Raw genomic sequence first — 15,145 nt, forward strand, 5'->3', positions numbered from 1 at the left:
GTGTGGGAGAGAGAGAGATTGCATTAAAGTAAACCGACACAAACCAGCCCATGACAAGAATGCAACATCTGATCAATGATCTCCAGCTTGAGCAGATCTTCCGTTTAATTTGTTATCAAGCAGTATCTCTGTCTTGTTTTCCTTTACAAACACTCTTACATCAAGACACATTAACTTGGGAAGGAAAAAAAACTACATGATAAAAAATATGTTCTAAGAACTTTTCGCGAACATTCTGAAAACGGAATTTCAGAATGTTCTTGGAACGTTCAAAATATCTTTATTTATTTATTTATTTTACAAATGAATGGGGAACAGTGACTGGTCTATAATAAAAGAACTGGATTTCTCAAGATGTCATAAAAGCCATCATATTGATATTCCCTAGTATTCCTACATTATATTGAATTCATAGGAAATCACATGATTTTAATGGAAAAACCTAACAAGTCAGCATTTTTATATCTGAATTATCATTGTACGTTCTTACAACGCAAACGTCATATGCATGTAAATTTGGTTATTTGTTTAATGTCAGGAATTTCCCCTGCGTATTAAAAAGGTAAGTATCATATTCATTACAGTAGTGAACCTCAGATAAACATGATGAACATCAGACAAATGAGGTCCTCAACATGTATCTTACAAATGACAACGTGCTCATTTAGAAATCTGAATAAAGATTTATGCTTGGTATATGCATGTATCTTAATTCACCCTGTATTCACCGTTTGTAATAATGTTGTTTTATTGGGTTAGTTTGTAAAGTAGGCTAACTCCAAATGTGTCAACAATGATTTCGTTAACAGCATGTAGTCTGAAGCATTTAATGATTGAAACAATGGTTAAAATAATAATTAATTAAACACAAATGCATAACAATTTACTGTAAAACGCGGTCTTGAAGAGTTTGAAATGAGTATTGCTCAATCAGACAAAAAAATACATGCATCATATAACATCATTCAGAGAAATAACGCTGATAACGTACGGTATATGAAGCTTTATTTCCGAGACGATGTCTGGTGAGCTTCGAATGTCGATACAGTACAGAGAAATGTAGTAACAGAGGTTTGTAGTGTAATATTTATTGTATATTCGAACCGATTTCTGATATTAATACCAGATATATGTTCATGTTTAATATTCCTTGCATAATTACAATCAGAGAAATATTTTCTGAACATGACGCAATCTGATTTAAAAAAATAGAAATGCAATCATGGTTTTTATGAGATCATGTGATTGTGAATAAATGAGGAGTCTGACCTTCAGATGAGTCACATGCTACAAACAGTTTCAAACTTCACTTTAAAACTATTCGGTTTCTGTCTGAGAAATAGATTAGTGACTTTGACATGAAACATCAAGGTTTTTACATTTTTCTGAAGAAACCGTGGGTGGTATTTGGATGCGCATGACTCGCAGGCAAAATGCATGGGTGTTGTGGGCAGTAGTTAGGGTGTTGCTATGTGGTTGCTAAGAAATTCTGACTAGTGTTTTGATTGCACTGCTATGTGGTTGCTAGGGTGTTCCCGGTGGAAGATTACTGGCCCAAGTATCTGAGATATTCAGATCTCTAGATATGACTTGCATCCCTACACAAAAAGTAAATCATTGTACATCAGGTTAAAACTTGGCGAAAGTCTGATCACTGATCAGAAATAATAACACATCAGTCATGAGGTTTTTAAGTGCCATTCACACAAAAACAGTGTGACATGTAGAGTTATGTTCCTGTAGCTCAACTAGTAGAGCATTGTGATATCAAGCGCAAGGTTATGGGTTCGATTCCCCGGGAACACATGATAGGTAAAAATTTATAGCCTGAATGCACTGTAAGTCGCGTCTGCTAAATGCATAAATTTAATTAAATTAAATATATAAATGCAATTATATATATATATATATATATATATATATATATATATATATATATATATATATATACAGTATTGTTCAAAATAATAGCAGTGCAATGTGACTAACCAGAATAATCAAGGTTTTTCGTATATTTTTTTATTGCTACGTGGCAAACAAGTTACCAGTAGGTTCAGTAGATTCTCAGAAAACAAATGAGACCCAGCATTCATGATATGCACGCTCTTAAGGCTGTGCAATTGGGCAATTAGTTGAATTAGTTGAAAGGGGTGTGTTCAAAAAAATAGCAGTGTGGCATTCAATCACTGAGGTCATCAATTTTGTGAAGAAACAGGTGTGAATCAGGTGGCCCCTATTTAAGGATGAAGCCAACACTTGTTGAACATGCATTTGAAAGCTGAGGAAAATGGGTCGTTCAAGACATTGTTCAGAAGAACAGCGTACTTTGATTAAAAAGTTGATTAGAGAGGGGAAAACCTATAAAGAGGTGCAAAAAATGATAGGCTGTTCAGCTAAAATGATCTCCAATGCCTTAAAATGGAGAGCAAAACCAGAGAGACGTGGAAGAAAACGGAAGACAACCATCAAAATGGATAGAAGAATAACCAGAATGGCAAAGGCTCAGCCAATGATCACCTCCAGGATGATCAAAGACAGTCTGGAGTTACCTGTAAGTACTGTGACAGTTAGAAGACGTCTGTGTGAAGCTAATCTATTTTCAGGAATCCCCCGCAAAGTCCCTCTGTTAAAAAAAAGGCATGTGCAGAAGAGGTTACAATTTGCCAAAGAACACATCAACTGGCCTAAAGAGAAATGGAGGAACATTTTGTGGACTGATGAGAGTAAAATTGTTCTTTTTGGGTCCAAGGGCCACAGGCAGTTTGTGAGACGACCCCCAAACTCTGAATTCAAGCCACAGTACACAGTGAAGACAGTGAAGCATGGAGGTGCAAGCATCATGATATGGGCATGTTTCTCCTACTATGGTGTTGGGCCTATTTATCGCATACCAGGGATCATGGATCAGTTTGCATATGTTAAAATACTTGAAGAGGTCATGTTGCCCTATGCTGAAGAGGACATGCCCTTGAAATGGTTGTTTCAACAAGACAATGACCCAAAACACACTAGTAAACGGGCAAAGTCTTGGTTCCAAACCAACAAAATTAATGTTATGGAGTGGCCAGCCCAATCTCCAGACCTTAATCCAATTGAGAACTTGTGGGGTGATATCAAAAATGCTGTTTCTGAAGCAAAACCAAGAAATGTGAATGAATTGTGGAATGTTGTTAAAGAATCATGGACTGGAATAACAGCTGAGAGGTGCCACAAGTTGGTTGACTCCATGCCACACAGATGTCAAGCAGTTTTAAAAAACTGTGGTCATACAACTAAATATTAGTTTAGTGATTCACAGGATTGCTAAATCCCAGAAAAAAAAATGTTTGTACAAAATAGTTTTGAGTTTGTACAGTCAAAGGTAGACACTGCTATTTTTTTGAACACACCCCTTTCAACTAATTGCCCAATTGCACAGCCTTAAGAGCGTGCATATCATGAATGCTGGGTCTCATTTGTTTTCTGACAATCTACTGAACCTACTGGTAATTTGTTTGCCACGTAGCAATAAAAAATATACTAAAAACCTTGATTATTCTGGTTAGTCACATTGTACTGCTATTATTTTGAACAATACTGTATATACTCTATTTATTTACATATATACATACATATATATATATATTATGTTTGTTTGCTTTTAAATGTGGAATAATGATGTGAGCTTCAATATTGTCAAATTCTGACAGTATGACAAAAAAAATCACATTATGAATATTTGAAATTAAATGTTAGAGAGTGTATGAGAAACTGTCAAAACGCCTTACATGCAATTTTTTTTTATTGTAACAGAAAGGTTCAATTATATGTTTGCACCATGTGTATACTTCCAAAGGCAGATTTAGCAACAATGCTCATTGAAATAATTGCTATATCTCTTATACTGTTTATCTGCTAGCTTTTTGGACCATGTTGGGTTTATTTTTGGTAGTTTTGTATTTTGAAGGTTATCTGAGATGCATATCAGCCCTCAAATTAAAACAAAGCACAACAAATGTATAAAGCAGGAAAGAACAACAGAGAGAAGGCTAGCGTAATACCAGTCAAGCTGTGTATTGGATCACACAGGTTTGTAAAGCTGCTGTGCAGTAGTGAGTACTGTACTCATGACTCATTATGATACAGCTTCTTCACCCCCTCAATGATCAGACCTTCTCTGTTTCATTTTCACATAATCACAGTTATATGACACACCAGAGTCATTTAGGGTGAACTTTTACAGTAGACGTATATCACAGACATCACCTCACGCTGAATCGCTTAATCTGGAAATACTCATTTAAAATGAATGATGTTATAATCAATCAAAGATATGAAATAAGTATCTCACCCTAGTCTCACCCTCAGACCAACTAGTGGCAATTCACTGACCCTCCTATATTGAACAGATGAACAAAATTATAATGAGCACTTTCTTGATCTGGCAAGCTGTAATCGGATTGGCTGGTTTTATGCCATGAGTAAAGAGTTTTCCAATATAAGGCACATTAGAGGAAGAACTACTCACTGGATTTTCTCAGTTTTGCCTGATTAATTATCCCCGAATGGCCTGAAAGAGCTTTAATATGTAGTCTTGTATGAAACTATTTGCACTGATTTATTGTGTTGGTTACATTTTGTTCCTTTGTTCAGTGGCTCCACAAGACGGCTGTAAAAACGTTTTTTTTATTATTATTATTTTTTCTTTTTTTGAGGTAATGCAATGTTGTTAAAATTGATTTTATAAAATTGCTATAAAAAAGTATTGTTCAGGAACCGGTCAAAATCAAGGTATCTGTATCAATATTCAGTATACATTTTTTTAAAGATATCCAGCCCTAATGGTGACATCACCAACATTGAAAAAAAAAAATGCCTACCTATATTTTTGCAAAAAAAAAAATTATATATATATATATAATTCACTACAGTTTCCACAAGTGTCAGTAAAACACCAACTTTTCTTCTTTTCACACAAATTGTATGGCTAAATATGTTAATATGTAGGCTTTTCTGATGTAGTAAACATGCTTGGGAGCACACCTGGTACAGCACTGCACTGTGATGCGAAGTGTGGATGAGTCCCATGAAATACAAGTCATAATAAAATAGCTCACATTAAGCAAACCCGTTTTTATCTCATATGTGCTTTTCTTAACATTATCAGTTAGGTTGAGGGTCAGTTTAGTGTAGGTGATGCCTTATTTTCAAACGCAATAGAGCATAAACCTTTTAATGCCACTCACTGGACATTTCATTTCCAAACTACCGCTATATGTCAAACAACCAATGTATTAAAACGTTCTTCTGTTTCGTAAAAAGGTATATAACAGAACATGCTTTTAGCGCCACTCACTGAAGATTTCACTTTGAAAGTGTTGTGAAACATGTAAGCAGCAACATAATATCATTTTGCAGAATTGTCACCACAGGCATGTGTTTCCAAAGAATCTGGTTTGGAACTGGTATGGAACAGTAATAAAAAATAAAAAATAATAATGAATATGAATAAATGTTCTTTCAAAAATGTGAATAGAACGTTTGTTCAGAGTTACCTGGCCTGTAATCAACTGTTAACACAAAAAAATTAGCTATACATCATTCATGTAACGTTTTATTTCTGAAACATTTTAGTTGGAATGTTTTTTTGATTTTACTACTTGTTTCTGAATGTTCAGAGAACATTCGAAAGTAACGTTTCCATAATGTTCCAAAATGGAATGTTCCCTTAAAAAAAGTGACATATGATGCTTTTTTAAAGATCATTATTTTGTGTGTTTGGTGTAACAGAATATGCTGACATGCTATAATGTTAAAAAAAAACAGATTGTCGTAGCAAAGTCAGAATGAGCTCCTCTCCTAGGTTCATGAAACGGTCATCCATAAAATGTGTTGCTGTTCTGTTGTAAGTAATCTTAAAGATTCCTAAATTCATCTACTCTCGAAAGGCCAAATAAAGTGCTTTTGCTTTCTCCTAGATACACACACATGTCCCTGACATGACTGCTTCAACACTTACTGTGTTACTGAAACCACACCGTCTTTCTTTGCGTGAATATTTGGGTGGCATTATGCAAAAATTCCCACATCGTGACGTAGACATGTGGGGGTATGTGTGAATGAGCTGTTTTAGGGGGGTGTAGCAGGGTCTTAAAGGGATACTCCACACCAAAATGAAATTTTATCCATGTCATTCCAAACCCATAAAAGCTTAGTTTGTCTTGGGGACACAATTTAAGATATTTTGGATGAAAACCGGGAGGCTTGTGACATGTCCCATAGACTGCCAAGTAAACTACAGTGTCAAGGTTCAGAGAAGTATGAAAAGCATCGTCAGAATACTCCATCTGCCATCAGTGGTTCATCCGTAACATCATGGAGTAACAAGAATACTTTTCATACACGAATAAAACAAAAATAATGCTCTTTATTCAACAATTCCTGTGTCTCTCCACATCACTCAAACTGCCTACGCTCTTCTGTGTCAGTCGCATCACAAGGATGCTAGACTTTGAAACTTTTTTGCAACTTCAGGTAAAAAATGTTACTTTCTAAGTGTTCAGAGATGATCACAGAGTATCTAAACTATCTGAAACTCTCATGGTATGACAGCACACAGGAAAAGACTTGGCTAGTCAGGAAATGAGTCACTTAATGCTTGATTCCCATCATGTTTCAGATCCATAACTACTGAACTTCCTGTGCTGGGCAGCAGAGAGTCTGAAAACAAACAAACGGAGGGAGGACGAGGCGGAAGAATAGAAGTGAATAAGATCCTGCAGACATCTGGGAGGAAATGCAGAATCTGTGAGTCACAAGCTGCTAGTTTGATTTTAGATTTCAGTCTTTCTGTCAAGTCACTGAAAGTCATCTTAAATGAGATAAGACAACTCAACGGCGAGAAGTGGCACCAATGTACACTAATGGCTCAAAGTCAAGGTTTAAATACCTGAAATGAGGTCAAGCACAAAATATTTGCACTTTTTATTTTACAACATAAAATGCATCAACACATAAACCCCACTTAAGATTTTTGAGCTTGAGGTGAAAAGGTAAAAAAGTAATTAAATGGGACATTAACATTAGGCTTTGCAATTCAAGTTTTTATTTGTGAAGTTAGCTTGATGAAAACATCAAAGAATCATAAAATTTTGTTCGTAATGGGGTTTATTTTCGTCAATAATCCACAATGCAATCTTATTGAGTTTTTGTTGAGTGCTGCCCCGCAGAGGTGAAATGCAGTAACTACACTGAAATCCCCCCCCCCCCCCCCCCCCCTAGCCTTTACAGAAAAATCACAATTGAAAAACACATTAGGGTTAAAAAAAAATGTAATATATATTTTTAAATAAAACAATGTCTTATTTGAACAATTAGACCTTCTTGCGCTATAAATGTACCAATATTTGTTTTTAATTAATTATAAAGAGTTCCAAGATCCACAAAACTGTACAGAGGAAAAGTGCTTTATTTTTCAGTCAAAACAAGTTTTTCTATTTAAAATACTTTAATGCATTCATAACTATCAAATATATGCTATAAATGGCATAATAAAACAATATGCTGAATAAACATGATAAAATATATAATGAAAACAATGGACCCCTAGAGATTTGTTTCTGGTGTTACCGTTTGACAACAATCTGTTATTTTGAAATAAAAATCACACTGATGACATCACTTGACTTCCTCCTTCCTGTTTTCTAAAGATCTATGAAAAAAGGCCCATGTTAAGTCCACTGTTTCTTTTCGGTTATCAGAAATCTTCTCATTTAACTCACGATTTCATATGAAGCTTTTAGTTGACATCACTGGTATGACCTATTTATTGCTAGGGAATAAAAAAAAAATATATATAATAAAAATGGATTAGAGTACTTAATTTCATGAGTATACTATGACTGACAACATATGGTTTGATGATTTGTATGTCACTGGTGATTCATTGTGTCACCCGTACTGTTTTTTTTTTTTTGTTTTTTTTTCAAATTAAATAAATAAAACAATCTCCTTATTTCTTGGATTTTCATTATTTTTCTATAACTATGACTTTGTGTGCTGGGAAAAAAAATGGAGAAAATATATTTAATAGAATCTTTTAATATTGATAAAAATGGTTCATGTGGTCTTGAAATAATTGCACAAAAAAAGCTAAAAATAAAAAGTGGTCTATGTTTAAATGTTAGAAAAATAAATACATTTTAAGACATTTTGCCATACCAAAAGTGGTTGTTTCTGTAGAATGACCCTTCTGTCATTTGCTTTCAGACTAGTGGAAAGAACGCATCCAAAACATATATTTTAGCCTTTACTTTATTACACTTTATCAGTTTTCTCAAAATTATGTTTTTCTCCAATCTGGCAGCACATGCATACACCAACATTTAGTTTTATCTCTATCTATATTCTGAATGTTTTTACAGAGTGGTTTATTCATATATGATCCACCTGACTTATATTATATTTTATACTTATATATATATATATATATATATATATATATATATATATATATATATATATATATATATATATATATATATATATATATATATTAGTTATATAATTGTCTCCAATGTTCATAGTTTCTGTTCTCATTCTGTTGTCATTTGCATATTTATACATAACATTTCAGCTTGTAAAGGAAAACAATTGCTTTAATGTATTGTGATTAATCAACTGAGTGGCTTTTAGTTTTTTAGTTATAGTAGTTAAAGGGATAGTTCACCCAGTGAATTCTGTCATCATTTACTCAACCTCGTGTTGTTCCAAACTTGAATGTATTTCTTTCTTCCGTTGAACACAAAATAATTTTTTTGAAGATTGTTGTTGACCAAACAGTTGCCGGTAGCCATTGACTTCCATAGTATGGGACAATATACTATGTAAGTCAATGGCTACCATTAACTGTTTGGTCAACAACAATCTTCAAAATATCGTAATTTTTGGATGAACTCTTGAAAGTTTTACCCGTAGTAAACCTGGGATATGAGATTACGATTTGAACACTTAAAGATCCACCTTCACCTTTAATAAATCAGACTAACATGATATTCAAAACATCCACAGTTTCAGGCCCTTCTGTGCCATTTCACACTTTCGGGCGCTCTCAACTCCTACCTCTCGCAGTTTACCTGTCAAATGGGTTTAAAAGTTTGTAAAATGAAACTGGAACAGTTTGTGTCGACAATTCTACTGACTAAAACAAGCAGCGTCAATTAGGAACTGAATATCATTTGCATCACAAAACAGGCTGAAGAGGATTTTACTGTTCTTCTGGTCTGTGAGAGAATGCAAGCTTCTAACACTAATGCCATTCTGCATGCAGGACTGTCTATAACACAATGCACAATAAGTGTCAGGAAAGACGGCTGGGTCACATTAAAATCTGCGCCTCTCTTCAGTCGACTCTGTGAGAACAAGACCTGGATTCATTCTCACTGCAACCCACACAAAACCTCTGATCAATACTCTCCTCTTACACACTCCTCCGGGGACAGGGATGCTCCAGAGCGTCCCATCAAACCCTGAGAGTGACGTCTCAAACACAATAGGCTCTCTCCGCTACAGAGGAGCTCTAAAGACAGCTGTATTTAACCCTGCAGAGCTGGCAGAGCAGCACGATGATTGATACACGCAGGTTTGCATGACAGAGTAAGTTTACTGTTGTAAAAATGACACTGTTTGACTGCATGAATGAACGCTTTATGACGAAACGGAAAACAGCAGTGGTGTGCTACATAAATAGACAACTAGGCTGTACTTGACACGATAATATATTCAATTGACTGTATTTTGTTTGTCTTTGGTTTTCATATTCAAAAATCCAATAAAATGTATTAAAAAAAAGTACTATATATATTTGTTAAATTATAAATAATATATACATTATTATTTGAAATTACATATTTGTGCAATAATATAATGTATAATAATAATATAAAAGGTACTATCATAGTATTTTATTAAAATGTGTTTGCAAAATGTGTGTATGTATATGTATTAAATTAAGACATGATATAATATAATATTACAATAAAGAAACCGTCATGGTGTAACCATCTGATACTGTCACTGTACCATTGCACTACCACCGTACTTGTTTATATTACACTTATATATACCATAATGCTGTATGATTACCATATATTTTACATATAATGTTTACATAGCACCTGTAACAATACCATGCTACTATAAATGTTGAAAAAAATAATTGATGGTATGACTATGGTACTACTTTCCAAATGCTGCAGGACGTGCAGAAACATCTATAATAGATTGTGATTAATAATCCTTCCTGCTGTTTATTATTAACTAAGGCAAGTTTACTTTACCAAGGGCCACGTGCCAGGAATGTTGTAAGTACTGCCACCTAGTGGACAACAATAAATTAACAATAAATTATAAACTACAGCTGCGTCATCGTTTAATTTAAAAGTAAAACAAATTACAGTAAATTACAGTATTTTACACCTCACAGTCAATTTTAGTAGGGTTACTTTATTTAAAACATCCTTGGTCTTCACGACTCACTGCTGATCATTCACTGATACACCATTAACATTAAATATTATACATTTACATTTAGCAGACGCTTTATCCAAAGCGACTTACAGCGCATTCAGGCTATACATTTTTTTCCAGTATGTATAGTTTTATTTATCAATTTGTTCATGGTTTCTTCACAAGCTAAAATATGTAAACTATATTTTTCTATACTTATATTACAGTGTATATAATCATAGTATTTAAAAGCCTTTATTCAAACTGAACACAATGTCTATGTATATGTCTATGGCATAAAATAATACTTTTGTGACATTTCACTATTAGATACGGTAGTAGATCAAAATGCTCGGGATTTTATAAGCATGATAGTTGGACTGTTTTTAAATATTGGAAATGATCACACTGCCTTTTTATGACTTGCTTTTACTTCAGACGAAGTTCAAGTTAGTTGAGAGAAATGTCCACTAGATGGCAGTGAAACCTAGGAGAAAAATGAGGCCCTCAAAATTCACCCAGCTCAAACCTCAGCAACAGCAAATGGGCCACATGTCTAGTTTTCTAATTGTCCAGTATCTATCAGATGTGCATAGTTTTACAGATACGTACAGATTTCTAATCTGACTTATCAGACAAGAATCAGGCTCAGTGACTGAGAGGTTTCTCTCTTGCCTACCCAACCTCAGAGCCAAAGATGAATCGCATCAAACTTTGAAATATGAGCTGTGATCTGGAACCACCAAACTTACTGTCAAACTGTGTCAGATCACATACAGTCATTTCATTCAAACCCATCTGAAACAGAACAATAGACACGGCAATACTTTTTTTATGAATGCAAGTTTCATTGCTACCACTTCCGCCTCTCTAAGGCCACCAGTAACAGGGTTTACTGGAAACCAAAGTTGCCTAACTAAAAGTAGACATGGAGGCAGTGTAAAATGACAGGGAACAAATGTGACCTTAAAAATACATGACAACTTCTTAGAGTGCTTACTTTCAGTTCAATATTTAGTCCTTCTTTCACTTCAGATATGTAAATGATCATGCACACGGTAAAACAAGACTGTAAATTGTCATTGCACAGTCATTTGAAACTAAAAAGCACTGTTGCAGTGCCATGTTACTGTGATAGTATATGGTTTGGTATTCTGATGTATACCATGGTACTGACTGCTTTGCATTTACATGGTACTATTGAGTGGATCTAAAAACTAGAATAATATGTAAGTGCTTTTTGTGAGTGCATGTTTGTTAAATGATGTCGTGAGAGCACTGGAAATCACCTCTGTGTTCACAGACTAATCGATGTAGGCTATGTATGAACCACATGAATGGGCGATGAGAGGAAGTTCAATAAGACGGTTAAACACGAAAAGAAGAAGAGGGGAAACGGCTTCAAAAGTGCGGGATTGTAGCGCTTTCTCACACTAAAAAGGTCAAAAGTTGATTTCAAGCTCGGTGTCAAATGTTTCTGGGCGCGTTCCGTCCGCGTTACGCGCGTCTTGCGTCTCGATTGTTCAGCAAAGCAAAGAACGAATACCAATACTATAAAAGCTAGTTTTTATTTCCACTCGGCTATGTTTAAGTCAAAACAAGGCGGAGGAGGAGTGACTGGGCTTTTGATGTGGTTTAAAAACACATATATTCAGAGCTGCAACAAAAGACACGCGTTCTTTAAAGTCAACCACAGAAGTCGGCTGTGTGCACCCTAGCGCGCGCTTTTCTACCCAGATACAAACGCTTAAACTAGGCGTCGCGTTGACAGCCGCGGGCCACGCCCCCTCACTGTGACGTGGCTACTAACTACGTGACTCGACACAGTAACTAACCACAGACCGGGCCTCGCGTAACGGGTCCAACTCTGCGCAGCTGGATAAGAAATAGTTTTTATACAAGGACTCGGTTACAGGTGAAATACAGGGTCGTCTACATTATTCCAGACTCGAAAACAGCTTATATGTACGCTTGCCATATGGAACCATAGCTATTCCAATTAAGTGTCTTTTTCTGAAGAGGAACAGGAAGTCAGAAGCTCTATCTCATGCTTGCACCGCAGGCTTCCTCTCATCTTCATCGAGCGCCCAATGAGAATAAAATGACCCGAATAGATCAATGCATCTTGTGTAAGAAAGTCTGTTACACGTCTTCGCAAATGACAGTATAAAATAATGCATTCTATGTGAGCATCGATTTAAAACAAACTTTTATAATAATGCGAAGTGCATTGATCTGACAGTGCTTTAGAAGATCTGTTACAGCCTTGGTGATGGGAGGAACGCACCAGTTAACGCTCAAAATCTGACTCATTTTTATACTAGAGTAGAACAGTGCATCTAACCAGTAAAAGTTTAAAGAATTCTAAAGAAATTAGCAAAAACATACTTTTATGATGAAATTTACCCCCCGTGAATACTCAGCTAAGTGAATGCATTAGTGAGTTTATTAAGGACTTACCCAAAACTGCTTGAGAATGGAGCTGCACTGGTGCGCAAAAGTTTCCAAGTGACTTTGGAGAGACTTTGCGCAGATGCGCACTCAAGTTCCACTGCGAATGCTCAAGATGTCCCTTCTTCCTCTTCTTTTTCCTTTGAAATAGTGGTTTCACGCGTGTTTCTTCACTTGAGTCATTCATGTAGAGTCACAGGTCCACACACAGACTTTCTCTTGAGCGCTCTTGGTGACGCCCACTTCACCAGACACGGTTTGCCGCAACGATTCAAAATCTCTCTGTAGGTTGTGAATGAATAGAGTCTCAGTTAACGACTTGACAACTGTGACTACAGTTTCCTGGGTAAAACAATGTTTAATAACTCCATGATGCATTGGGCACAATGAGCTCATTGTGATGTGTGCCAGAAAGAAAGGGGGGAAAATCATATGGGTGAGGTTTGGTTAATAGGCATATAACTTTTAGACTTTCAAAAATACAAGGAAATGCACACAGCATTGGTTATGTCAACTACAGGTGGGTGGGTGACATGACATGATAATATGTTCAATCTACAACTATTATAACTGATTGATTATTTTGAATGAATTATGTCTTATGGAACTTCACAAAAACACTAAACTGAGCTTGAGCTTCAACCTAAAGTCAAAATCCATGTTAGTCAACTACCCAGACCAAGTTTTTTCATGGCAGCATTGTAAAAAAAAAAATGTTGGGTGTGTATGAGAATTTAAAACACGATGCTGTCTGAAAACCTGTTCTTGCATGTTTCAAATGATTGTTATATTCAAAGTCACGATGAGGAATTAAAACCATCCGGTTTGACGTCACCTGTAATATAACACTACATGCACATGCTCTCAGTACATAAAGGAAGACTTTCTCATAATGTACGTTTGAATGCATTGTGACGTCACAGCAGAACAAAGGGAAGTCCTAAAGCTTCTCTTCATTCTGACATGACTAATCATGCCAAATATAGACATGGGCCTGCAGACCAGGGGGATATCCGATCACGTTTAAACACAGACAGCATGCTTCGTTGAAAGTGAGGGCTTGCCAAAAAAGCTGCATGCACAGAACACAAGTATGCTGAACCTCAAACTGTTTTCAAAGCACAAAAAACGTTCCCAGAGCCCTTCTGCCACAATGTTTCACAACACCATTTTTCACATTCCAAACATCCCACGTCCGGTCTGAAAGTTTGCCTTCCTTCCTGAAAGAATTACATAAAACTGGGACACAATATATATAAAAAAAATCTCTTTAAATAAGCTTAATATTAGCCTTTTAAATCAACTAAATCTTACAAGCCTCACAAATGAGTTTCAAAAGTCTATTGGTCTCTTGATTCGGTACGGCTCTCATGATTGAAGGTTCAGTAATCACAGGCGTCACTGTTCAGGAATGTCCAGACACGTGGGCAGCGGTTATTTCAGGGCAGATTTCCTTCATCTAGACATTATCCGTGGCCTCCCAAAGGTTGCATAGTCTTCTGGGACTACGTTTAACTCTAACTAAGCTCATCGAAGCAATTCCAGAGAGAACTGAGCCGAAATGAAGCATTCAAACACTCACCACACAAACACACACACACACACACGAGTTTATCTGATCAAAGAGTACTGGCAGAATCACATTGCATGGGTTTCCTGAACAAGTCACTGGCATACTGATGCCCAGTTACACTTAACGATACTCCCAACCACACAGGAAGTACTATAGAGAAGCTAAGAGAGGGTACGAAACTCTGAATATGCTTTGCATCCAAATGGTGCACTCCACACTAACTAATGGAACTGCGTTGTGCCATTTCTGTGTCACCAAATGGATGTTTTGAATGGTCCGACACATAACACAGGCTCAACCGATGGTGTGGATTTGGTGGATGGTAGTGTTTGAAACCATTATTTTTTTGGTTGCCAATAATGCCACAGAAAGTTCACAGTGGAGATTTAGGTTACTTCCCCTTTGTTGTAGCTCTCAAATCTCATTCACACTTCTACATGCTCCAATTTGGAAAGTGACATTCATGTATGAGAGTCCCAGTTAACTTATGGACAAACATGACTTTTGGTTCCCAGGATAAAACAATCTTTTTAATAATTCCAGGATGCACTGGGCCTATTGAATAATGAGGTTTGGTGACCTGTCCAAATAATGCACACAGCATTGTTTAGTCAACTACAGTTGGATAGTTGACAT

At 35.9% G+C, this 15,145-nt stretch overlaps 1 long non-coding RNA gene across 1 annotated transcript in view; it reads right to left on the reverse strand.

The window, feature by feature from the left end:
- The window catches only part of LOC128025891 (uncharacterized), a 35,120-nt gene extending 21,818 nt beyond the window's left edge, over positions 1-13,302 (reverse strand). Inside the window, exon 1 of the long non-coding RNA XR_008186280.1 lies at positions 12,946-13,302. This is a non-coding gene — a long non-coding RNA (uncharacterized LOC128025891). The remainder of the gene's footprint in view (positions 1-12,945) is intronic.
- Positions 13,303-15,145: the final 1,843 nt, after the last annotated feature.

This window comes from Carassius gibelio, chromosome A13, assembly GCF_023724105.1.
Source record: "Carassius gibelio isolate Cgi1373 ecotype wild population from Czech Republic chromosome A13, carGib1.2-hapl.c, whole genome shotgun sequence".
NCBI lineage: Eukaryota > Metazoa > Chordata > Actinopteri > Cypriniformes > Cyprinidae > Carassius > Carassius gibelio.